Consider the following 26281-nt stretch of genomic DNA (forward strand, 5'->3'; position numbering starts at 1 on the left):
ATTGTCGTCAACATCCCTTCCCTTTGCCCTGACTTAGCATCCGTTATGATGCACTCAACGCATCCTTTCACCACCCTACTGACCTTACCGCTCACGTTTGGTATATAATAGTATTTTTCGACCAACTCTTGTGTTTTTTTGGCTGCAAAGGGGCCTTGCTTGTGTGCCAGCCGTATGATCTCATTTTCCATTGACTCAGGTACCACTAACAGCTCTTTGACTACATCTTTGTACAATACGTCGTTTTTCAAAAAAAAACTTCATATTCGTCTTTTCCCAAAACTTTCTTAACAGCCCTAATCCACTCATCTTCCGATTGTGCGTCTCGTAATCTATATTTTAGCGAATCTTCGATTATTAGACAATACACACGGCTGAGAGCATCAACATGTCTCATGCGAGTCCCTGCTCTGTGTTCGACTGTATAGTCATACTCCTGCAAGTACATGGCCCATCTCATTATTCTGTCCGTCACGTCTCGTTTGCTCATGGTGAGAGCGAAAGCATTGCAGTCCGTTACAATTTTAAATTTTACGTCTCGGAGATAAATTCTCCATTTCTTCACGGCTGCTATGACCGCCAAAACTTCGAGGTTCGTATGAACTGTATCTCTCCTCCGTTGATGTTGTTTTCCTACTCATGTATTCCACTGGGTGTAGTAGCCGATCTTCTCCATCCCTTTGCAATAGCACTGCTCCATATCCATACTTCGAGGCGTCTGCGTGGACCTCGGTATCCGCCGTCGGATTATACAGCCTTAAAGCGGGTGCGTTCGTCAGAGCCCTTTTCAACTCTTGGATTGCTATCAGATGTTCATCAGTCAGAACAAACTTCGCATCATTTCTAAGTAAATCTGTCAATGGCTTAGCTACCGTTGCGTAATTACTCACAAACCGCCTGAAAAATGACGTAAGCCCCAAGAACCGTTGAATTTCCTTTTTGCTTGATGGTATCGGAAAGTTTTCAACTGCTCTGGTTTTTTCACTAGACGGTAGAATTTTCCCCATTTCTACGATGTATCCCAGAAAATTTATTTGTCGCTTCAGAAATTGGCATTTTGCCCATTGTATATTTAAACCATATTCGCTTGCGCGCTCTAGAACCAACTTGAGTTTTTGTATACCCTCGTATTCGTCTTTAGACGGAATAACAATATCGTCCATGTATATAATTACCGTACCGTCCCTCAATAAATCATGAAAAATTGCTTGTACGTACCGACAAAATACCGCAGGTGAATTGGATATACCAAAAGGTACGAAACAAATTTCATACTGGCCAGTTTGTGTCACGAATGATGTATATTTTCTGGAAGCTGGCTCTATAGGAACGTGAAAGAATCCATCTTTCAGATCCAAAGTTGTAAACACTAACGCATCGTACAACTTGTCAAGCACTTCATCGACAACTGTCATAGGAAAGTTATCTCGTATTATTTTTTCGTTTATTTTCCTATAATCTACACATAATCTTTTTGATCCGTTTTTCTTAGTAGTGAGTACTATCGGAGAGGCGTATTCGGACGAACTCTTTTGTATAATACCTTCTTCCGAACAGATAGTAATTTGCTCATCTACCCATTTTTGGTCTGCAAAAGTCATTCTACGTGGACGTTGATAAACTGGTATTTAATCTGTTAGTATCAGTTTCATTTCCACTGGTGAACTTCTCGATTTCCTAGGCATATAATTGCTTATCAATGCCTCGATTTCTTTTACGTAATTTTCCCCAATTTTCGACAGATCGACATTCTCCTGCTCGACGCCTTCTGTCGCATCCTGTGCCAAACATAACGTTTAAAACTCCTTAAGCCAAATCTCGTTGAAGTTAGTGTTATCCCCACCATCTTCAATCACACGCTCATCGTCCACAGAAGTGATGTTGCTACCAACTACCACAGCAGGTGGCACGACTGATACCTCCGTATCATCTATCGCTCTTGGCCTAACCACCTCTTCCTGACGCTTACATTCCACCGCAACCGCAGCTACGGCACCTATCAATGACTTAAAATGGATTTGGTCTTCCTTTATTACGAACTCAAATTTCTTTAAAACGTCACAACCAATAATCGCCGCATATGGTACGTCTCTTTCCCTAACCACATGAAACCGTACTTGTAGAACTGCCTCGTCTACCTTTATTTCCGAATAAAAGCAACCCAGTGTCGTGAGTTGACCTTTTCCTACCCCGCTTAGATGTAGTTTCTCCCGGACTAGCCCCACATCACCTAGCATTAGGAGTGTGTCATACCTCATTATGCTATATTTGCTTCCGGTATCGACCAAAGCAGAAAACGTAATATTATTCATTGTAATATCAAGAAAATAAAAATCGTTAGCTTTCTTTGCTACATTATCAGCTCTACCCTCTTTTATCATGCTCATAGGCTCGCTTTTCACATCTTTAGCTTTTTCTTTGCACTCGTACGAATAGTGTCCAATTTGTTTACATTTGAAGCATTTTACATTGCTTTCTTTTCCACAGCTCTTTGCTATGTGACCCTCTTTGTTGCATTTAAAACAAATTTTTTTAGAACTATTCTGCTTGTCTTTATTATCACTAAAACTCGCTGGTGATTGAGGTGCACTCGCCTTATTTACCGAATAGTGAGGCCCTTTCACTCTTTCGTACACGCGCAATTGTTCTTTTAATTCTTTTAAATTTTTTGCTTGGTACAACATTATTTTGTTAGCCCTGGTATCTGGAATTCCCTCTACAAAGTACGAAATAATACTTTGATCATCCAGCGATATGGGTTTGCCCATTTCTATTAAAACGTATAAGTTGTCATTCAAACTTTCTTTTGTTTGCTTACGTATATTTCTTAAAGCGTGGTGAATTTCTGCAGCGCATATCTTTTCACCGAATTCGTCAACTAGAGTATTTTTAAGAGAAATCCAATTTCTTACCCCTACTAACCCACGAGCAAATATTTTAGCAGCACCTGTCAAAAGTTGTTTCGCATAGACAAACTTTTGCAACTGATTCCAGCCCACCGTATCAGCCACGTCTTCAAACTCAACAATCCAATGTTTCACGTCAATGGAATTGTCACCGCTAAACGCTGATATGCTCTCTTTGATATCACGAAGTGTGAAAGCAACCCTATCACTCCTATGTTGTGCTACTTCTGTGGCTGCATTAGCCACCGTTTCATATGAACGTTCACTACCATCATCACTCTGATAATTTGCTTCATTCGAATTAAAATGTGCTAATAACCTATCTTGCAACTCTTTCTTTAACCCGTTTGCATTCGAATTGAGCTCTCTCAATTTCGCTCTTAACTCGTCAACCGTCAACGCTCTGATTTCGCTTGCTTCCATTTTCGAAATTTTTTTAAAATATCAAATCAAATCAAATAAAAAGGAATTAAAGTAAAAGACAAATAGATACATACATAAATATTGTTCTTACTACTACAACTGCTGCCTGCTTGTCCTCCTCTGATGGTATGCTCTATGCGTCGCCTTTCGTTGCTGCTACTGCTGCCTTCGGTTCTGGCTTGGTGTCGTATTTACTTTTGTTTATGTCTTGCGTTTGTGTCGATACTTTTCTTTACTCTTTAGTTTGCATTATTTTACTCTTTGTGTTTGTGTCGTTACTCTTTAGTTTGAGTTATTTTACCTTTTGTGTTTGTGTCGTTATTTTCGTTATTTTTTCTATTCAATTTTAAGCTCTTGCTATGGCCGACTCGCTACCCGATCAATCTTTTTGGGTTACCGTTATGACGCTAAATTGGCTTCGTCTCGCCACACCGCAGTTCAAAATTTACTGGTCAAACATTTTATATGTATGTATGCACGCCCGATGTATTAACTTACATAAGTACAGCATGTTTCTAGACTTTTCTTCTACGGATTTTTCTTTTGAACACCATGATAGGTACATTCTTACATACATGTGTACATATGTATTTTGCGTAAACTGTACGCCTTAGGAAGGTTTTCCACAGAATTTTGTAAAAAAAACGCTACATTTAAGTGCGTTAGCTTGCACTTTGTCCACTTCACTCGCAATTCTTTAGTTTTTATTTTAAATGCATTTTACGCATTTTGTCCACAGCACTTCTGTAATCTATTTGTGCACACAAATTCTTTTTTAGCCACGCGCGCATGCATTACGTTTCTGGCCAAATTCCCGGCACATTTAAACAAATTTTCAATTTTGGCTCGATTTCTGTATGCGCACACGACAGTATTAAACTTTTTAATTTTCACTTTAGCAAAAATTTCACTATTTTTTCCCGTGCTAACAATCTCGGCTGAGCCCTCAATTTTGTGGTTCTTACCTCACTCAATCACGACTTCCAATCAAACACGACACAGTTTATGATTTAAAAATGTATTTCACATGAATTCGGATTATTACAGGTATTTGTTTAATTTTGACTAAATTATATTAAAGAACTTTTATGTTGAATAAATTTGACGATTTAGAAAGTGTTGAACGACCGACGAGTGAATAACGCCTAACTCCTATTCAATTATATTCTAGTTTCTCTACTCCTCGTTCGTATGACGCTTGCTCCGCCGTGGTGTTGCCACGCTGTCAGGATTAATTCCCACATGGATATGTTCAAATATTTTGTAAGGTGTTGGAATTTTGGTAACTGGAGATTTGGTATAACGATTTACTTTAGATTTTTGACAATTTATACATTCTCTCGACCAAATGTTAATTTCCCTGCTAATTTTTGCCCAAAAATATGTTTTGATAATAAGATGACGTGTAGCTCTGACCCCAGGATGCGTAATCCCATATGGCATATTAAACACTGTCTTTCGTAAATTATTCGGTACAAATGGTCCAGGACTAAAATTTAATAATCGGACTTAAAAAAATTTAATAATGTGCGATTTAACTGAAGATTTTAACTCATTTAATTCCTTGTCTTGACTTTGTTCAAATTGCAAAATTTTGAAATTTAATTCTAAATTTTTAATAGCTTCGACTTCAAAAGCTCGAGATAATGCGTCAGCTACAACATTCTCTTTACCTTTTATATACGGAATATCAGTAGTGAACTGTGCAATAAACTCCATATGTCTAGTTTGCACTTAAAGCAAATATTAAAGGTTTGTGATCAGTGAAAACTGTAAAATTTCGCCCTTCTAAAAGGATTAATGCTTAAATAAATAGCTAGTAGTTCTATGTCAAATGCGTTGTATTTAGTTTCAGATGAAGAGAGTTTTTTTGAAAAGAAAGCAAAAGGTTCTGAAATCCCATTAAACGTTTGACGCATGACACCACCAATTGCTGTGTTAGAAGCATCTACATTCAAAGAAAGTTTTGCATCTTTGTTGAAGTGGTTCAACAATGTCGTAGAGGCAAACTTTTCTTTAATGCTCTCGAAAGCCTTATTTGATATGTCATCCCAAATTAAAGTCTTGTCACGTCTTTTACTCGTCTGATTTATCAAGTCATATAATTTTGACGTAAGCTTCGCTAATTTTGGTATGCACCGAATGTAGTAGTTAACCATCCCAATAATTTATTGTGTCTGTTTAATTGTCTTCGGGCGCTTAAAATTTTGAATAACTATTACTTTTTCTTCAGATGGTCTAATACGAAATGTTATGGCCTAGAAAATCAACGTTTGTTGCTGCAACTGATGTTTATGCAATGGCTTTTGATTGTTTTTCTGCTATCAGCGAAGTCAAATTTGACAGCTATGTTTCTTCTAGTTTTGGAGGCGGTAGTGACAAGAAATTTTGCTCCTTATTCTCACTCTGTTTGCCCGATAGAAATAACGGTCACACTTAAACAACTGCACAACCGAATGACGCTTTTCAGAAATTTTTGTTGAACCCATATAGCGCGATAGATTTGCGCTTGCGAGTTCGAATGACGAAAAGCACGACCAATTTGTGAATGTGGCGCTTGTTGTTGGTGGTGTTGTTATTGCACCGATTGTACAACAGAAGTACATCGATGATTATTTCGATTGTAGCTGGTTGAGTTGCAATGTGTATTTTGTGTGTGAAATGCCGTCGCGATTTCAATTAACGTACACAAATAGAGGGTTAACACGCGCACTCAGTTCTATTAACTGAGAGGTTAAAGGGAGCGTGGCCGCGCTTTGATACAAATACTTTAATGCTAATAGTTGTGTGGGCGCTCGAAGTGAACACTTAAAACACGAAAAACTAGTATACAATTTTGCACAATGAAGTTGAATTCTTCTATTGAAATTAAAAGTTGAATATCAGAAATGACGTTAATATATTTAATTAGCCGATGATCTTCAACTTCCGAAATGTAACATGTTTGATGGGAAAACACACGCACAAACCATAAATGCAAACTTCAAAACGAAATACGGAAGTATTGGTATTGACTGAAAAATTCAGAGTATCTGGACATCACTTGATAGGATAAATGTAAAAACTCTTTGACTGTACTAGTATAACCGGTATATTAAAAAATGTTGGGTAGACGTTGATTGACGATGTCTTGAATATATTGACCATGTGGCTAGTTGTTCCGTAGATGCATTATTGCAAGAGATTTTCAGTGATATATAAATTCTAGTTTAAATTCGTCTGCATCAGGTAAATTGAAATCTAAAATAACTTTTTATATTAAGTAACAAATTGCTTTATTATATTAAACGTGTTTTTATTTTTATAAATATTTTCAACAGACTAAAAATTTTTTGATATTTGAAAAATCAAAATAACGAAAATAAAATTATTGAACATAAAATAATGAATTCACAATGTATATAAAGTTAACAGCTAAAATGTATAATATATTAAGAGGATCCCTACAGTGGCTATCTCCGCCTGAGCGAAGACGATGCTTTGGACTCCCCCTGTATGTGCATCATCGCCTAAACTGCTACCAGGTCGTTATCCATAATCTCTGTGATTCAGAAATAGTTAATGCAGTTGTTAAGCACTACACGCGCTCTTGGTGTTTCCAGAGAAAGATCCCAAATTTTTTCTCTGTTGTAGGTCTGACCTTAATGCACCCAAGGTTCTTGGATGAGTGCTTTGCCCACATCTTTCGAAGCGAACCTGCGTGCTACCACTGCCGAAGCAGCTTGATCTGGGCAACCTTTGTGTGTGGGCCGATCAGTGCTGGAGCCTTATCGGTTTGTCCTCACCGGACAGCCGCAGGGTTTTCTCTCGTTGCTGCTCCAACCCTAGGTCTTCTAGATATAGACTATCAGGTAGCTCTTGAGTTGAGGGAGCCTGTGTATAGGTGTGCCCCATGCTGGCTGGGACTTTTTGCTTCCAGGGCCTGACTGCGACGAAGCTGAACTGGTAGTTCACCTTTATTTTGTTAAACGATGCCTGATCATCTGCCATCTGGTTTGGCACAGCTCTCCGTTTTCGTGGTGCTTTGCCCACTGTGGTGTTGAGTCTCGATGGCCGTATTCTCTTCACGGTGGTGATTGACCCACCGCGGTGGGGACTCAAGGGGTTGATAAGCGCAATACAAAGCTTTATAGCATCAAAGCTTCCGCAACCCAATTGGCAACCTCATCTACGAGAAGGGAATCTTGTTACAAACATGAATGTATCATACTCGTATTTAGCAGGGCGAGGCTCTGACGACCCCATGGAACTAGGGTGGGGAGGGTGGTTAGACCATCCCAGTTAGTGTGGTTGTTGTTGTTGTTGTAGCGATAAGGTTGCTCCCCGAAGGCTTTGGGGAGTGTCATCGATGTGATGGTCCTTTGCCGGATACAAATCCGGTACGCTCCGGTACCATAGCACCATTAAGGTGCTAGCCCGAGCATCTCGGGAACGATTTATGTGGCCACATTAAACCTTCAGGCCATTCCCTCCCTCCCTACCCCCTAATTCCATGAGGAGCTTGGGGTCGCCAGAGCCTCTTCGGTTAGTGAAACAGGATTCGCCGCGGATAGGTGAGGTTGACAATTGGGTTTGGAGAAGCTATATATTGCGCTGGCAACCTGAAGGGTTGCGCTACACAGCCCCTTGAATATGGTACTTTAGTCGCCTCTTACGACAGGCATACCTACCGCGGCAATTTTCTGAACCCCTAACCTGTTGTGGGGGGGGGGGGGGGGGGCGTGGTTTAGTGTGGTCATATTAATCGTTCCCGAAATGGTTGGGCTAGTACCTTAATGGTGCTTTGTTACCGGAACGTAACGGATCTATGTACATCCGGCAAAGGACCATCAAAATCGATAATACTCCCCAAAGCCTTCGGGGAGTGTCTTTATCGTTTATACAACAACAACACAACCTACCGCGGTGTTGTTTTTCTCCGCTATCTGCCTTGGTGGTGCACTGCCCGCTGTAGTGCTGGATTTTTTTGGCCGCATCCTTCTTTACTTTCTTGACGTTTGGTCATCGTCGTCCCTGGCGTGCTCCTCGAAAAGGGCAAGTTTTTCGAAACTCAGCGGCGGCACATTGAAATCGATTTTTACATTTTTTTTTAACCTTTTCTTTGTTGATTTAAAATTTTTTAAATGAAATAAGTATCTATAAAGCGCTTTTGGCAAATAATTTTCATACTTTGCTGTAATTTTTATATTTGTGATCTGCCCAGCTCACAAATTAATGACCGGGTTTTGTTGTCTCAAAACTGATTTTCATCTTAAAACGTCTCTGATAGTAACCAGAGACGGCTTACTGAATTCAGCTGTAAGTTTAACTTTCTTTTAAGTAAATAACGGTCTTACCCCTTATTAAGCTTATGCTATGTGTGTATATGTTGTTCTAGCAGTGCTGTTTCGTGTATATGGTTTTGTCCGGTTTCACGCACCGGTGGCAGTAGGGTAAAATAATGTCCCTGTTGCGTTTAAGAAAACAGTTGGAGAATGATTTGATTGTCAGTTATCGCGAAGAGAAGAGATTACTAAAGCACTTTGTTGGGAGACGGTCAAAGTCGTTAAGGCGTTCAAGCGCCAATTTTTAAAAAATAATGATAAAGTATTTCAAAATTGTTTGATAAAGAATTGAATAATTTTTCAGATGATGGAGAACTTGATGCTAAAATTTCATCAAATTCAACTAACAGTTCTACAAATTCTCAAGGTATTTGACTTATTGAATCAACAAAACAAATATTTGTATCCGTTACATGGTATATAATATATTTTTAGCTTCATCGGACGAAGAAGCATATACGCCCCCCCGAATGGATAAAAACCTTAAAAACGTGCAAAAAGGAGCTACCGAAGTACAGAGGGCAAATAAAAAAAGGTTTAAGCAAGTTTCATGTCCCTGCAGATTTCAATGTAGCAGCAAGATAACACCAACACGACAAGAAGCGTTATTCCAAACATATAACAATTCAAGCCTTGCAGAACAAATTTTGATGATATCATCAACGGCTAAGAAACATACATTCAAAAATAGGAATATTAAAAATATGCCAGGGTGTAAACACAGAAACATTGATGGTTCCTACAAGTATCACTTAACTGATAACTTTGGTATTTCTCACGAAATATGCCGCAATTTTCTCTTAAACCTTTTTCAAATCATACCTGCAACTTTTTATAGATGGCTAAAGGACCCTTTTAATAAGTACTATAGACCAGGACTCGGCCGTAGATTGAAGCCAAGCGATGAAAAAGTAAATTTTGTCAGAAATTTTATAAACTCGCTCCCCTCTTATGAGTCACGCTTTGGGCGGTCGTCCGCCAAAAAGAAATACCTTAAGGAGGGATTGAGTTTAAATAAAGTTTACACCGAATATTCATGTAGATGGAAAACAGAAACATCTTCCACACAACCAGAAGAACAAAAACCTGTTTCCAAACATTTTTTTTCTGGAATATTAAATGAATTTAATTTGACATTTAAAGACTCTAGTTCAGACAGATGTATGACTTGCAATAAGTTTATTCTAATGTTAAAAACGGACAATTTAACTGAAAATGAAAGAAACAGTATTGAGGAAGATCGAAAGCTGCACAATCATCTTGCACAACAAATTCAGAAAGAATTTTCGGAAGATATCGAGAAAGCAAAACTTGAAGATAAGACGGTGGTTTTAGTTTTTGATTTACAGAAACCGTTAGAAACTCCGTCCTTTTCAAGCAATATTGCATTTGACAAGCACCAGCTTTGGACTTACAACCTTTGTATATTCAATGAATCTGATGGGAATGATAAAGCTTACATGTACGTCTGGTCCGAGAACATAGCATCTCGTGGCGCCGAAGAAATAGCATCATGCCTTATAAAACATTTCCGAATGTATTTATCGAGAGATGTGAAACATATTATATTATATTCCAAATCGTGTGGCGGTCTGAATCGAAGCCTAAAAATAACGCTTTTAATCAAACATTTTTTGGCGAATAGTGACATTGATTTAATTGAGCAGAAATTTTTTTTATCTGGACACAATTACAATATGTGTGACGCACAATTCAAAATAATAGAGCGAATACCGGAAATATACCAGTGTATTGAAACACCTGATAAGTGGATTGATATTATAAGAAATGCAAAACAGACACATCCGCAATTTACCGTAACAAAAATGGAAATGAACGATTTCATATCTGCCGAAGAACTAAACAAATTGATAATAAACGTCAAAAAAGACCTAAATAATGAAAAAATCACAAAAATTCAAAACCACCGTGCGCATCCTATGACTATTTTTGCTTTCGACGATTTTAAAGTAATGAAAAAAATTGAGATAAATAGGAATAATGTTTCCGATGATGCACTCAAATTGGCTTCGACTCCATTACTGTTTCCCTCAGGAAGGCCAATTACTGATGCAAAATTCAGTGATTTAATGAAATTGATGGAATCTATTGGCCCCGAACATCGTCAGTTCTATGAAAACCTGCAAAAGGATGAAAATGCCAAAGAGTATGAATTGGCAAGCGAAGGGAGTGATGACGAATAAACACGTTGGAAATAACTTGAATTATGGAAACTATGCAAGTTCACATTACGGTTTTCAGAAACTTGTTCCATTCCAAATGTATCAATACCTGGAAATGAAGTCGCAGACCAAAGAGTAAAATTAGCAGCTAAAGAGCCACTAATGTGCAAAACATAATCTCAAAAAAGACATCGTCAGGCTGGCATAGGTAGAGTTAAATAAAAAAAAACTGGAAAAACTTCACACATCGCTACGCAAACATAAACACCAACGGAAGACCGGCTACTTTCCCTTTCGAAGTCAGCTGTAATAAATTGCAAGCATTTATCCGACGACGCATAGGCACATGATTATTACACATGAGCAAATTTTCAAATGTATGGGCGTAACACAGTGCGCTTTTCTGTAACACGGAAACAAACTCTGTGATCCATCTTCTCGACAGATGTCAACATTTCGCTGCAACCAGATCAAACCTATTTGACAAAATGAGCCCTACCAGATTGTTAAAAACTCTAGATGTTGCATCCATAGATAAAATTAATGAATTCCATATATTAACGAGTCATAAGAAATTAATATAGTGTTAATTATCTATAAGTTTAAGTGAATCTAAGTAATTCCTATCGAATGTATGCAACAAAAACAAAAAAAGCGAGCCGAAGGTGTTCTAAGTAGTGCTCTTTATCTTTGGTAAAGAAGGCATTGGCGCTTCTTTTCCCCTGGTAAATAAATAAATAAAATAATAATAATAATTAGCTGCCCTCAATTACTATATTATTAAGATCAGAGTGTGCATCAACATAATTTTTTTGTGCAGTATTCAACATTAAGATGAACGCTATCAAACACAAAAATAATAAAATACTTGGAGAAACTCGAGTTGTGCATTATTTAGTTTGAATGGCTTTGAATGGTTTTTTTTCCGAGAACTGGACTTACTTGAATATCGGTACCTCGGTAGCTTTTCGCTGAGGTTAATAATAAGGAATCTTTTTTTAGGGAAGTGGACTAGGGACTGACCTATATTAAAATTTATTTACTGTGCGATTTGCTTGAAATTTGGTTATTAGGTAGGTTTTCGCCTAAGTTAATATGAACGAAATTTTTTGCGGACTATATATTTTATTGAATTGTTGAGTTTCAATATTTAATACTTATTATTCAGCCCTATTCTGCATTTCGACTTGGATTGGAATTTTTTCGATTTCGCAATTTTGGTATTCTATGTTCCAATCTCTTCCGATCCAACTTCGAATCGTTCGATTTTGTTTATTCTGCATTCCGATCGTAGTTCCGTTTTTCTAAGTTGCAATTTTGTTGGCGGAAAAATATGTTCTTTTTATTTTTTTATTAATTTACAACAGAATTTTAACAAAAATGTAAGTAAAACTTGTTAAGAAACGTAAAAGGCTTGAAGATGGTTGTTTTTATATGTTTCCAGGTCAAAAACAACATGTCGATGCCGAAGTCTTTGGACGTATTTGCCCCGCACATACTTGAAAGCAGCCTTATTAAGTCGAAAGTTTTTTTAAAGCTAAATAAGAAAATAAATCATTAAACTTTACAACTTTTAAGTTCAATTTCTTACAATTCGCTCATCTCAAATGGATTACACAAATCTCGCAATATTTGCCTTTCCATTCTCGCCTGACCATTTTCGTATGCGTTGCTTTCCAACTCCATAAATAATGCCCAGGCTATTGATTCCATTATAATGGAAGCTATAATTTGTGTCTGTTCGTTGGGTCCAGTTATATGCCAAAGCAAGCTGCCGGAGTAGAGGAAGGTGAAGCGAAAACGTAAACAATCCTTGCGGAAAGAATAAATAAATCTTCATAAAGAATTTTAGGCCAGTGCAATGAAATTAGCATCCATAAAATTCAGAAAATGTCAACTATATTCGTGCAGGAATCCGTTTTAACAAAACTTGGTGGCCACGGCAGGGAATTGGCCAAAAGAACGACAAAAGCACACTTACAATTATGAAAGCACTTCACTCAAAAAAATATAAGACTGTGGTAATATATTCTATTGCTTTTTTTGTACAAAATGGCGTGGATAATAAAATATAAACGTTTTTCAGTGTTTTTTTTTACAAATTTATTTTGTTCCAATGTTCACACATTCCGTACTAACAGCTGATTTCAAAAAATCATTTTCTCCTCCTCTTCTCGTTACGATTCCGTCGTAATGCAGAATAACCAACTTCGAGCGTAGAACGGGAACGTAATCGAAATGCAGAATAGAGGTGATTAATTTTTAGGCCTGGTTTTTCAGTACAAGTTGAGCTCAGTTTGTCAGTTAAACTACGCTTAAACTTATTCTGCAGTTTTTCATTCTATTTTAACTGAAGTTTAAGCTGAGCTTAAGCGGCCGATCAGACAGGGTTAAAGTTTTTTTAAAACCTAAATAAGAAAATAAATCATTAAACTTTACAACTTTTAAGTTCAAATTCTTACAATTCGTCACTCATCTCAAATGGATTACACAAATCTCGCAATATTTGCCTTTCCATTCTCGCCTGAACATTTTCGTATGCGTTGCTTTCCAACTCCACAAATAATGCCGCGGCTTTTGATTATAATATAAGCTGTAATTTGTGTCTGTTCGTTCGGATCAAAGCCAAAGCAAGCTGCCGGAGTAGAAGTAGGTGAAGCTAAAACGTAAACAATCCTTGCGGAAAGAATAAATAAATCTTCGTAAAGTTATAACCGCACTGCGTTACCCAGCCTTTACGCACTAAACACACCCCTGAGTGCAAATGGCATCGCTGTCAGCTGTTGCTGAACAGCAATGCCAATTGCACTCAGCAGGGCCAATTGCATTCCGCGATGTAAAATGATGGCCGCTGAGCGTGGGTGAAAAACGATCCCGAGCGATTTCGTTTGTGGACATTGAAGTGGCCGGTCGTGGCTACAAGTAAAAGAACCAAAATTTAAGTTGAAACTAAGAGTGTTTTTATTATATGTTTAAAAAAACTAAAAGTAGAAGTTGTGAACATAGTAGAATAAAATTAAAAGACTAAGAACAGTGTAGAACTTAAACTATGAATAGAAAAACTAAATAGAAAAAACTACGGTGTTTAGTTCTATATACATATATCTATAGACAAATTAATTAATTAAATAAACTGTGTATAACAAAAAATAAACTTAACTAGCAATCTTATTTTGGAATTAGAAAAAGGAAATTAAAGAGTTGTGTGTACTGGTGTGTGGGTGGCTGCATTCCCACAGGCGTGAGTATATATATAAAAATTGCAAAAATGATGAACGATGAAAAGCCAACCTTTCATGGTGACCGTGACGCCAGGTCTTGCAATGGCGGCCATAGTGGCGAAGAGGCAGACCTCTTAAAAACTGAAAAAATTGGAAAAAATTTTAAAATGCTAAAAACCTAAAAACAAATTAATTAAAAATGAATTAAACAAATAAAAATTTTGCGAAAGAATGAAAATTTAATTTACAAAAAAATTTAAAAATCCAAAACTTACAAAAACCCTACAAACAAATTTTTAATACCATTTAAAAATCTACAAAAAAAATTACAAAATTTAAAAACCATTACAAAAAAAAAAAAGAAATAAAAATGCAAAAATTTTACAAAAAAAAAATCTTTAAATTCTAAAAATAACACAAAAAATTTTCTTTCAAAAACTATAAAAATTACAAAAAAATAAAAAAATTTGAAAAACCATTGCAAAAAAATTACAAATTATTAAAAAAAAAAAAAAAATCTACAAAAAAAAAGTACAAAATCAAAAAAATTATAAAACTTATTAAAACATATAAATATCTAAACATTTTCAACAAAAAAACAACAACCTACATTAAAAATTAAAATTTTCAAAGATCCATCATAAATATGGCAGTGGTGGTGGTTGCTTTGTCCGTGGCTAGTGCAGAAAAATTAGAAAAAATAAAAGCATTTAACAGAAAAATATAATAAAAAGACTTAATAAAGTACGGAAATAATTAGAAAAAGGTAAACTGTAATAAAATATCAAACTAATCGAAAGCAGAAGTAATACACAAACTGTATATTTGAACGGTAAAAATCAAAACTGAAACTGTACCAAAATAACTAGTGGGAAAAAACGGCACTAGCCACGCCACCACAATAACGGAAAACCACCGTACACCAAAGGAAAAAACCTAATAGCGGAAGACGAGTGACGCCATGGACAACAGAAACTGCAGCAGCAGAACATCAGATGCAGTAGCAGAACTCAAAGCGCAGCAACAGAGCATCAAGCGGCAAACCAAACAAAGCAGAAGTCGGTATGATGCACAGTGTGCGAAAATCATTTTTTATATTCATATACATAAAGATTTATATAAAATTGCATTTTTCATACGTTTCAAAAATATTAAAATTAAACCAGTTATATTACATATTACATATATTTTCTCACTTTTCTACTTTCACAATTATTGCAAAATACTTTACATTATATATATATATATAACTGTTTTTTTATCACTTTACCTAAAGCGTCAAATAACCCAATTACATATACATATATATGTGTGAACTTACGGGTAGGCACGGTGGGACAGAGTTGGAAAAACACCGAAAAATTTTTTGAGTTTTCTTTAACCAGTTCAACTGGTAAATTTTTGAGAAAAATTAAAAGCAGTTGCCATCTTCAAAAACAAATTAAATAATTTTTATCAATTTTTCGGTTTTAGTCCCACTCTGCCCTACAGTGGACTCCATCAAACCCAATACAAAAAAAAAAAAAAATAACATGATTACAATTTTTATTTAAAGCGGTGGTTCCGTAATTAACCAAAAAGATTTTTTTTGCGTAAACGGTGGTTCCGTGAACAACCAACGAAATTTTTTTTAGTCCCGGTGCGTCCGAGGATATTCATATTACAAATTTGAAAAGATGCGGTGCGCCCGTATCTATAAAAATAAAACCATACAATTTTAACAAAGCGGTGCGTCCGTTATCAACAGCCAAGTCCTTTTACCAAAATAAAATATGTTCCTTTGAAATCAATTTAAATTAAATTACTTCAAAATACATTCAATTTATCATTAAATTGCCGGATAATTCTTTCAATTTTACATCAACATTCAATTCAATTTCAATTTCTGTTAAATTTTCGTAAGCAATTTCTACAAATTCGACTTTAATCAGTTTAAATATTTCTTCTTTGCTTCCTACTACATATGTTTCTTAGAACAAAAAAGTAGTTCCCAGAATTTCAGAGCAAGACTCAGATTCCGAAAATTCAGATTACAATTCCAAAAATTTTAATTCCGAAAGCTCCGATTCCAAAAATCTTGACTTTAAAAGCCCAGTTTCCGAAGGCTCAACCACATATTCGCCCAGTACAATCAAAAACCTTGTTGTTAGACTTTCTTTGTCCGGAGAATTTCACGGATTTGAGGAATTGCCCGAAACACATATTTCAAATCCTCCTAATTCCGATACAAATATGGCAACTCCTGAAGAAAAAAGATCATTTATCAGCATGTGGGCTGGTATTATGCGTGAAAATTATAGCGGCGAGCCCCTGGGTCCTGAATCTTTCATTAATAAAATTGAGTTAATCGAAGAATTTGTCGACGAAAATTTAACTGCACTTGTATTTCATATATTAAATCCAAACTCGATGGTAAAGCTCGAGAAGCGATACCAACTCAAATAATTTCAGTTAATAATATAAAAATAGCACTACGTAACCGTATAAAACCCGACAACTCCAAAGTTGTGGCCGGAAAAATTGCGGCTTTGCAAGTTAATAATAATAATTACACCGATTTTGAAAAACGCGTCGAGGAATTGGCTGTTCTTTAGAGCGTTCGCTCATTATCGAAGGGATTACTCAGGCCAAAGCCCATGAAATGGCTATCGAGCAAACAGTTAACGTTTGCCGATTGAACGCAAAAACCAGTTTAGTCAAATCAATCCTCGCTTCAATCAAACTAGCTAAACTGATTGTAGAGCAATCAAATGAAATAAAAGAACGCCAAGTTTTAGCATTTAGGGCGCGGAACAATAACAATTTTAGAAATTTTCAAAGTAATAACCGAGGTCGAAACTTCCAAAATCAAAGTCGTAACTTTAACAATTATAGACAAAATAGACCATCTTTTAGTAACAGTAACTATGGCAACAACTTCAATCGCGGCAATCAAAGGCGAAATTTCCGTTCCGGCGGCGGAAATCGGAATCAGCCTAATAATAATAATAACAGCAGCAATACCCGTACTAGCAATAATAACGGTTCTAACACTTCCAATAATAGAGGTAGAAATGCAAGTGTCCGGTCTTTAAACAGGGAAGCCCCTCAGGAGCGAACACTGAGGGAGGACGAGACAAATTACTAACTGATCCAGCTCACAGAGTTTCTTCTAAAAACGTTTATTGTCTTAACTTAAATTATTCCGATTTTATACAAATAAATATTACAGGCTCTAACAAATTTTGTACATTTCTAGTCGATACACAAGCCGACATTTCGTTAATTAAAATTTCTTCTCTTAATAAAAATTTGTCAATTAATAACAATGATACAATTAATATTACTGGAGTAACTACAGATACAGTTTCTACATTAGGTACTTTTACAACTAACTTACACTTTTGAAATTTTTATATCAAACAGACGTTGCACGTGGTAGACAATGATTTCAACATTCCATCAGATGGAATAGTTGGTAAGGATTTCTTAAAAACAAATAAATGCGATATCAGCTATGCAAGAAATTGTATTTCTTTCTGGATAGACAATGAAAAGATCGCACTTCCCATCCTTCACGGAATGGAAAGCGATACATTTGTTATACCAGTAATAGTAATCCGATCATTAAAGTAATAAACACCACAAATACCGTAAAATACGTAAATAACTGCAACATTCAAACAGAAAAACCTTCTAATTATCACGTTTATAAAATCAATAACCCAGTAAAACAAGATAGTCGTATTAAAGTACTTAAAAGCATTTTAGAAAAACAAATACCTAATTATGCTGAAAATAAGCTTATTAACTTATGTTTACAATATCCCGATATTTTTGCGCTAGACAATGATAAAATGACAATAAACAATTTTTATGAACAAAAACTAAGACTAAACGATACGACGCCAGTATACATTAAAAATTACCGCCTACCGTATTCTCAACGCGAAGAAATAAACAGGTTAATAAATTATTGGAAAACGTTCTGATCGAAAATAGTTGTTCGAATTATAACAGTGCCTTGATTTTGGTCCAGAAAAAAGACCTAAATGGCCAAAAATCGTATAGAATGTGCGTTGACTTTAGGGGTGTAAATAAAAAGTTAATTGCCGATAAATTTCCTTTGGCACGTGTAGACGATATTTTGGATAACCTTGGCCGTGCGAAATTCTTTTCTACTTTAGATCTTTTTTTGGGTTTTCACCAAATTCCACTTCACAAAGATTCAAGAGACATAACATCTTTTAGTACTGACCGCGGAGCTTTTCGATGGAAGGTGTTACCATTTGGTTTGAACGTGGCTCCAAATTCATTTTCAAGAATGATGTCAATAGCATTTTCTGGTATTTCACCCAACCAAGCCTTTATGTATGTAGACGATATAATAGCAATTGGATGTAGCGAAGCACATCATCTCAATAATCTAAAAAAAGTTTTCGAGACCTGTAGGAAGTTCAACTTGCGACTTAATCCAAAAAAATGTAATTTTCTTCGACCTGAAGTAACTTTCTTAGGGCATAAATGCTCAGCAAATGGGTTGCTACCAGACGATTCAAAAATTGAAGCAATTAAAAGGTATCCTAAGCCACGCGATAAAGACGCTGTCCAAAGATTCGTGGCATTTGCAAATTATTATAGGAGATTTATTCCAGATTTCGCTTCTTTAGCAGCTCCATTGAATCGTTTGAGTAGAAAAAAGGTTGAATGTAATTGGGATACGGCATATGAGTTAGCTTTTAATAACTAAGCAAAAGTCTGATTTCTCCAAAACTATTACAATATCCAGATTTCACCAAATAATTTTTAATTACGGTAGATGCTTCAAAGTTGGGTTGTGGTGCGATACTGAGTCAAAATCAACTTGCCAATTTGTTTTGCTTCAAAAGCCTTTAGCAAATCGGAACAAAAGAAAGCAATAATAGAATGAGAACTTTTGGCAATATATTTTGCAATAAAGCAATTTCGTGCATATATTTATGGCACTCACTTCAAAGTTAAATCAGATCTAGTGGACGATGATCTATCTATTTAATATGAAAGATCCGTCGCCGAAACTTTCCAGAATCCGTTTGGAATTGTCCGAATATAATTTTACCATAGAATATATTAAAGGAAAATCTAACGTAGGTGCATACGCATTATCGCGAATTTCAATTCAAGAACTTAAAAATTCCAATAATCAAATTTTAGCGGTACAGACGAGGTCTATGACGAAACGTCACGAACAATTACAACAATCGGCTGAAGACATAAACGAAGAAAATGTCAAATTACAGGTATTCGACAAATTTTCATATAATTTTTCCAAGAAAATCCATAGGATATAAAGCCAAATATGGAAAACGATAACGATAAAATCAATTTAAAAATATATGCGCAATTAAAACATAAAAAACTCGAGTTACTTAATATTGTGTGTACTAACAAAATAATGCAATTAGATGAATTACTTTTGAAGCTTGAAAAAGAAGCTGGTAAACACAATATTAAGCAAGCACAATGGCAAAAAAATGATCAAATATTTAAATATTTTTCTATTTCAAATTTTAAAAGTACAGGGAATTCAATTTTAAAAAATTTACAAATACTATTAATAGAACCTGTCGAAACAGTTACGGACGCTTCCCAAGGCAGTCGGTTCTATGTACCGGAGCGACTCGGGATTTTTCCCGACCAAGGACTGTCATTTCAGTGTGACCCCATTTAATTTGTTTCGTCCCTCCCACAAATTGTCATCCTCCCAGCAGCTCCTTGCAGCAGGACTGCTCCATACTCTCTTACTCCGGGAAGGCATCGAATCCAAGGCAATCGTGCAGGTCAGGGAAACAGACTCTTAATCCCTACCTCCGTTTGCACCGTCTGCCAGCACAGAATATAGATGTTCTGGTCTCCGCGACGGCAACCCCCGACGGGTTTCATCGCGCCATGTTGCCAGGTCGCAAACCCAAATCATCCGGGTACCCCAATGCTTGCCCAAGGACGCCCAGTCCCAGGACCACAACAGCAATTGCGTCCTGGCCTTCCACAACCCAGGCGTAGTCACCCGTCACTTACCCCCAGAGTGGCGTCGTCTCCCCTTATGCACTTCAGAATTTTGCAGTTAAACTGTAATTGACTAACTGGGAAGATTACGGAGATAGTCGATTTCATTAAGCGGCACAACATCCGCATTGCTGCGATTCAAGAGACTAAACTCACAGCAAGATCTGCATTGCAGGCCTGCTCTGGGTATATTGTCCACAGGAAAGACCGCGAGAGCGGAAATGGAGGCGGCCTCGCGTTTATCATACACCACTCTGTGCAATATTATATATTTGATCCTGGCATCGACCGCAGGGACAATGTCTTAGAACGTCAAGGCCTATCTGTCCGGTCAGGCGATGCAAACCTAGAAATCATCAACATCTACATCCCTTCTGCCACCTGTTGCCCCAGTGGATACCGCCCTAATATCAGGGCCTTACTCACTGGCAACAATCGCATTATCTTAGGCGATTTCAATGCCCATCATGATCTATGGCATTCAAACTTGCGGGCGGACAGTAGGGGTGAGATGTTGGCGGATCAAATAGAAGAAACGACGTTCTGCACAATAAACGGAGACGCCCCCACACGTATGGTAGGAAGCTGTCGCAGCTCGCCAGATATCTCAATCGTGAGCGCAGAACTCGTAAACTGCGTCAAATGGCAGCCGATGGTAACATTGGCATCCGACCACCTGCCCATACTTATTTCGCTCGAGCGTACCGCCGACTTCATCGTCACTGAAAAACGCACTTTCATAAACTTCAAAAAAGGAAAGTGGGAAGAATATAAATCCTTTACAGACAACCGCTTTGCTGCCCTCCCTATCCCGACTGATGCCCGCCAAGGGGAGCGTGCCTTCCGTAAGGTCATTGAATCTGCCTCGGCACGTTTCATTCCCGCCGGGAGAATTCCCGAAATCCGGCACCACTTCCCGGTGAAGGCCGCAAACTTAGCGAGAGGACGTGACCTTATAAGACAGCTTGATCCAGGCGACCCCCAAATAAGGGATATAAACCAACGCATCAGATTGCTTGTGGATGAACACAAGCGGGCGAAATGGGAGGAGCACCTAAGAGGTTGTAACCTCTCTACCGGTGTGGGTAAACTTTGGTCCACCGTAAGGTCCCTATCGAATCCGACTAAGCACAAAGACAAAGTTTCCATCGCCTTTGGCGACAAAGTGCTGTCGGATGCGAAAAAATACGCGAGCGCTTTCTGCCGACAATATATAATGCATCCTACGGTCGACAAAGATAGACGGAGAGCCAATAGACATGCACATAAACACAAATTCAGCGCGTCACCAATCACCATCACCGCTAAAGAGGTTAGAGGACGCCATTGGTCGTGCTAAACCATCAAAAGCAGTGGGCTCAGACGGCATAGCCATGCCGATGCTTAAAAGCCTAGGGAAAGAGGGTTTCAAATGTTTAGCGCATGTCTTCAACCTGTCTCTTTCCACCTTTGTCATACCCGAGAAATGGAAAATGGCCAAGGTGGTCCCAATACTAAAGCCTGGGAAACCATCTAACATAGGTGAGTCGTATCGTCCGATATCTCTCCTATCGCCAGTGGCAAAGACGCTTGAAGCCATTTTGCTCCCTTATTTCCAAGCAAATTTGCAGCTAGCCCCTCATCAGCATGGCTTCAGAAAACTCCATAGCACTACCACCGCGCTAAATGCCATTGGCGCCCAGATAAATTGCGGTTTAAATCAATACCCCACCATAGAACAGTACTCGTAGCGCTAGACCTATCAAAACATTTTGACACGGTCAACCATGGCTCGTTACTGCAAAACCTGGAAGGGTCTACCCTTCCCCCATGTCTTAAAAGGTGGACCGCAAATTATCTGGATGGTCGGCAGGCATCGGTGCAATTTAGAAACGAAACATCAAAACCAAGGAGAATTAAACAAGGGGTGCCACAGGGTGGTGTCCTATCCCCACTTTTGTTTAATTTCTACATATCTAAGCTACCTTCACCATCGGAAGGAGTCACAATCGTTTCCTACGCCGATGACTGCACAATAATGGCCACAGGCCCAGGCCCAAAGATCAATGCGCTATGCAATAAAATAAACGGCTACCTCCCTGATCTCTCCAGTTTTTTCGCCTCGCGAAACCTGGCATTATCACCGACTAAATCTTCCGCGACCTTATTTACAACATGGACGTCCCAAATGTTGACCATTTTGAACATCCACGTCGATGGCACTACGCTACCGACTGTCCTACACCCCAAAATCTTGGGTGTGACGTTTGATCAGCATCTACATTTTGGTGAGCACGCAGCCGCAATTGTTCCGAGAATTCAGAGCCGTAACAAAATCCTCAAATCCCTCGCTGGCAGTACCTGGGGAAAATATAAAGAAACGCTCATGACTACATACAAAGCAATTAGCCAGCCGATTACGTGCTACGCGTCACCCATATGGTCGCCAAGCCTAACGCCTCTAACACCCCTTTCCTTATGGTCCACCCCTGTTGAAACGGCAAGTTTCCTTGGACTCCCGTTAGAGGATATTGATGACAATTTGTGATCGGTCTCGGCTATTAGGTGGGGCGAGCATTGCTACAACAACAACAACAACAAACAGTTACGGACAACGACAAAAAACTTAAATTAATGGAAATTTACCATAATGACCTGATATCAGGAGGTCACTGCGGAAATAAAAAGCTTTACAAAAATACGTACAAAATATTATTGGAAAGGTATGACCCGTGTAATTGCCACATACGTCAAAAATTGCAAAAAGTGCCTTTTGAATAAAGTCAAGCCAAAAACCAAAGAAAATTTGGTGCTTACCCCAACACCCTGCAAACCTTTCGATGTCGTAGTTATAGATACAATAGGACCTTTGCCTGAGTCGAATAATGGGAATAGGTTCGTGGTTACCGTTATGTGCGACTTAAGCAAATACCTTGTTACAATATCAATCCCTGATAAGTCAAAAAAAAAAAAAACCATTGCAACAGCCACTTTGAAGGCTTCATCCTCATCATTAATGGCATAATGAAATCAATTAAAACCGATTTAGGAACCGAATATAAAAATGAAATTTTCTCTGAATTAACTAAACTCCTAAAAATCGAACATAATTTTTCTACAGCTTACCATCATGAAACCCTAGGTACAATTGAAGGAAATCATCGGGTGTTTAATGAATATTTACGAGCTTTTTTAAATGATAACTTCCCCGAATGGGACGTTTATTTGAAATATTTTACATTTTTGCATAATACAACTCGTAGTACAGTTTTTGATAATGGATTTACTCCATACAAATTAGTATTCGGTAGAAATGTTACCTTACCAAATGAAATTCAAAAGGAACAAATCGATCCAATTTACAATGTTGAAAATTATGCAAAAGAAGTAAAATATAGACTAAAAAACACATAAAATAGCAAAAGATTTAATTAATAAACATAAAATTAAAAATAAGGATATATATGATAAGAGGGCGCGTCCGTTAGCAATTAATATAAACGATAAGGTAGTAGTACAAAAAGAACCTAGAAATAAACACGAAAGTATTTATAGTCAAAAAATTGATAGAGTTAATGTCACGGTTTTAGATGAAATAAATAAAAAGGAAAAAATCGTTCACAAAAACCGAATCAATAAGGTAAATTAAAATTTTTTTTTCCCCCATACAAATTTACAAACTAACTTTTAACTAATTTTATATTTTCATTACAATCATTTCATCTCAAACTAAAATTTATATTAATATACGAAAAAAAAATTTTTAAAGTTAGGAATTTTAAGTTACATTTCAATTGGCATGTAAATAAAACCAAATATTAATATGCACGCACTATTTGTAATAAATATATATAATACATTAATTTAAGGCAATAGAAATTAGAAAACAATTTACACATAAGTAATTGAATTCATATTATAATATTAACAAAATTTCATAGGTAAAAAGAAAAAAAATTGTTCTGATTGAACGAATGAGAAAAAAGGGGAGGAACACCCTAATATCATACATTCATTCAACCAAAACAATTTAAGTCATAGAAACAAGAAGAATATGACAAATCTGATAAACTTGTCAGATTCTTCTTTTTCTAAGGAAGGGTGGTATAACCGCACTGCGTTACCCAGCCTTTACGCACTAAACACACCCTGAGTGCCAATTGCACTCAGCAGGTCCAATTGCATTTAGCGATGTAAAATGATGGCCGCTGAGCGTGGGTGAAAAACGAACCCGAGCGATTTCGTTTGTGGACATTGAAGTGGCCGGTCGGTGGCTACAAGTAAAAGAACCAAAATTTAAGTTGAAACCAAGAGTGTTTTTATTGTATGTTTAAAAAAAACTAAAAGTAGAAGTTGTGATCATAGTAGAATAAAATTAAAAGACTAAGAACTTAACTATGAATAGAAAAACTAAATAGAAAAAACTACGGTGTTATATACATATATCTATAGACAAATTAATTAATTAAATAAACTGTGTATAACAAAAAATAAACCTAAATAGCATACTTATTTTGGAAATTAAAAAAGGAAATTAAAGAGTTGTGTGTACTGGTGTGTGGGTGGCTGCATTCCCACAGGCGTGAGTATATATGTATATAAAAATTGCAAAAAATGGTTGGCGATGAAAAGCCAACCTTTCCAAGTATTTTAGGCCATTGCAATGAAATTAGCATCTATAAAATTCAGAAAATGTCAACTATATTCGTGCAGGAATCCGTTTTAACAAAAATTGGTGGCCACGGCAGCACTTCACTCAAAAAAATATAAGACTGCGGCAATTTATTCTATTGCTTTTTTTTGTACAAAATGGCGTGGATAATAAAATATAAACGTTTTTCAGTGTTTTTTTTTACAAATTTTCTTTAATTTATTTTGTTCCAATGTTCACACATTCCGTACTAACAGCTGATTTCGAAAAATCATTTTGCTCCTCTTCTCGTTACGATTCCGTCGTAATGCAGAATACCCAACTTCGACTAAAGCGGAGCGTAGAACGGGAACGCAATCGAAATACAGAATAGGGGTGATTAGTTTTTAGGCCCAGTTTTTCAGTACAAGTTGAGCTCAGTTTGTCAGTTAAACTACGCTTAAACTTTTTCTGCAGTTCTTCAGTGTATTTTAACTGAAGTTTAAGCTGAGCTTAAGCGGCCGATCTGGCAGGGTTAAACTCTAGTTAACCTATCAATTATTTGCGTTCGTTGGCAATGGCGTAGAATATACCCAACAAGCATTTGGGCTTGAGTACCATTAGATGTTGATAACTAGCATACCTCTAAAATCTCAAGAGTTGTTATGAAACAGTGGCTCAACTTGGTAATCATAGTGTACTCAGCAAAAGAAGGTGCTAGCCCGACCATCTCGGGAACGATTTATGTGGCCACATTAAACCTTCAGGCCATCCCTCCCTCCCCACCCCAAGCTCCTCATGGAACTTGGGGTGACCAGAGCCTCGTCTGTTAGTGAAACAGGATTCACCGCGGATAGGTGAGGTTGACAATTGGGTTTGGAGAAGCTATGTATTGCTTTGGCAACCTATAGGGTTGCGCTAAACAGCCCCTTGAATCTGGTGTTTTAGTAGCCTCTTACGACAGGCATACCTACCGCGGGTATATTCTGACCGCCTAACCCGCTGGGGGATGAAGAGATGCGTCGGTCGATTTTGTTCAAATTTTCACATAAGTTGCGTATACCTCACGCGGTGGTTATTACATAGGTTTGGTTGCGATCGACGCACAAATGCTAGGGTCTTGAGATCAAAACCTGAACCTGGGTAATACTGGGATGTGTCTATAGAATTTGGCTGGACAAATGAAAGCTGTTATTAGTACTTTGATACGGGGTATTTTACGTACCCCGGGGTGGCTAGGGTCACGAGATATAGGCCAAAACGTGGACCCGGGTACCCCTAGGATGTGTTTATAGAATATGGATAACAAATGAAAGCTGTTGATGAGTGCTTTAGTAGAGGGTAGTTTTCATACCCCTGGGTGACTAGGGTCTCGAGATATAGGCCAAAACGTGGATCAGGGTAACACTAGGATGTGTGTGTAATATGGATTTCATTGTGATATTCGATTTAGTCGTATCAACCTGGCAAAACTGATAAATATGCATGCGAAGCCGAAATAAAGACATGAATTAATAATACCCACATACCTTTACATACGTCCTATTCGATTTACCTTAAATTTGGTATATAAATTTGCCTATATTAGTAT

General features: G+C 37.2%; 1 protein-coding gene and 1 long non-coding RNA gene across 7 annotated transcripts in view; both read left to right on the forward strand.

Annotated features, from left to right (window-relative positions):
* LOC137252278 (uncharacterized) overlaps positions 1 to 26281 on the forward strand; it is a 271447-nt gene that overhangs the window by 28225 nt on the left and 216941 nt on the right. The window lies entirely within an intron of this gene.
* LOC137252280 (uncharacterized) overlaps positions 1 to 26281 on the forward strand; it is a 67010-nt gene that overhangs the window by 26958 nt on the left and 13771 nt on the right. Inside the window, exon 1 of one of the 2 annotated variants that reach the window (XR_010953495.1) lies at positions 22729 to 24642. The exons of the other annotated variant lie outside the window; for it this stretch is intronic. This is a non-coding gene — a long non-coding RNA (uncharacterized lncRNA). Of the gene's footprint in view, positions 1 to 22728; positions 24643 to 26281 lie in introns of those variants that run through there. 2 annotated transcript variants of the gene reach the window in all.

Source organism: Eurosta solidaginis, chromosome 5 (assembly GCF_040869045.1).
Source record: "Eurosta solidaginis isolate ZX-2024a chromosome 5, ASM4086904v1, whole genome shotgun sequence".
In the NCBI taxonomy this organism is placed as follows: Eukaryota; Metazoa; Arthropoda; class Insecta; order Diptera; family Tephritidae; genus Eurosta; species Eurosta solidaginis.